Source organism: Mustela lutreola, chromosome 4 (assembly GCF_030435805.1).
Source record: "Mustela lutreola isolate mMusLut2 chromosome 4, mMusLut2.pri, whole genome shotgun sequence".
NCBI classification, from domain to species: domain Eukaryota; kingdom Metazoa; phylum Chordata; class Mammalia; order Carnivora; family Mustelidae; genus Mustela; species Mustela lutreola.
The window spans coordinates 172105725-172107387 of record NC_081293.1 but is presented as its reverse complement, the minus strand read 5'-3'; the positions used below and the strand labels follow the sequence as shown (position 1 = coordinate 172107387).

At 36.2% G+C, this 1663-nt stretch overlaps 1 pseudogene; it reads left to right on the top strand.

Moving 5' to 3' along the window:
* The first annotated feature begins 214 nt into the window (after positions 1–214).
* On the top strand, positions 215–341 carry LOC131830886 (U4 spliceosomal RNA; annotated as a pseudogene).
* The last annotated feature ends 1322 nt before the right edge of the window (positions 342–1663 follow it).

The window sequence follows — 1663 nt, the reverse complement described above, 5'->3', positions numbered from 1 at the left end:
ATGATCTCAGGGTCTGGGGATCAAGCCCCATGTCAGGCTGCATATTCAGTGGGAAGTCTGTTTGTTCCCCACCCTCTAGCTCTACACCTCCCCCCCCACTTGTGTGCTCTCTCTCTCAAATAAATAAATATTTTTAAAAGGATAATTAGATGATACAATGACAATATGATGCCAATATCTTTCCTTAATTAATTTTTATTTTTGAGTAATCTCTAGCTTTGGGCAGTGGCAGTATCATAGCCAATGAGGTTTATCCGAGGCGCGATTATTGCTAATTGAGTAATCTCTATACCAAGAGTGGGGCTTGAACTCACAACCCCCAAATCAAGAGTCACATGTCTACTGACTGATCGGTCAGGCACCCCAGGTGATCTCAGTTATCTTTGATAAATTGGGAGAAATGGAAAAATCCTTTGAAAAACAACTTATCAAACTGGATACAAGTAGAAATAGATATGAATACCCCTGTATCTGTTCAGAAATTAAGTTCATCATAGTTACCATAAGAAAATGGACCCAGATGGTTTTACCAGAAGCAATAATACCAACCTTACAAAATCTTACATATTTTTTCATGAAATATATATAAAATACACAATCTTAGACTATTTTAAGGGGCCAGTATAACCAAACATCAGAACCTATAAAGGATATTACAAGAAAATAAATACCACAAACTAATATTCATAAGCATGTACACAAAATTCCTTTAAAAAATAGCACATAAATTAAAAGAGAAAGAGGAAAGTAGTGATCAAGTGACTTTTCCTTAGAAAAGCTGAGAAAAGCAGTGAAGTACACCGGAGGAGAACAGACAAACAATTTAATACATTCTTCTGTAGGACTATTAGTGTGCAATGATAAAGAATAAACTACTGTTACACAATTTGAATGAATCATGAAATGTAATGTTGAGCCAAAAATTTCAGATATTAAAAGTAACATCCTGTAGGCTTTCATTTCCATGGGTTTAAATACAGGAATCTTTGGTGATAAAAAAAATGACTTCAAAAGGGCAAGGAAGTGCTTTCTCTGTTCATGGATATAGGATATAGGTACTGCTTACATGGGTGCATGTTTGCCAAAGATTTCAACTTAAATATTTAAGATATGTGCATTTCACATATAATAAATTTTACATCAATTAAAGATTAGTAATAAGAGGCGCCTTAGTGACTCAGTGGGTTAAAGCCTCTGCCTTTGGCTCAGGTCATGATTCCAGGGTCCTGGGATCAAGCCCTACATCGGGCTCTCTGCTTCAGCAGGGAGCCTGCTTCCCCCCACCTCTCTTTCTGCCTGCCTGTCTGCCTACTTGTGATCTCTGTCTGTCAAATAAATAAATAAAATCTTTAAAAAAAAATCAATAGATTTTGGATTCGATATAGGTCTTGGGAAATTTGCCCTCCATACATCTTGTGTCTGGAAGGGCTTACTTTGATTCTGGTATTTCATGAAGCATAATAATTTTCTAAGTACAGCCATATATTTATTATATTAGTTTTCTAAGGGTGTGATAACAATATAACACATACTGGATGGCTTAAAAAAAAAGACAAATTTATTTCCTCACAGTTCTGGAAGCTGGAAGGCCAAAATCAAAGTGTTGGTAGGTTTGGTTTCTCCTGAAGCCTCTCTCATTGTCTTATAGACGGCCACCTTCTCA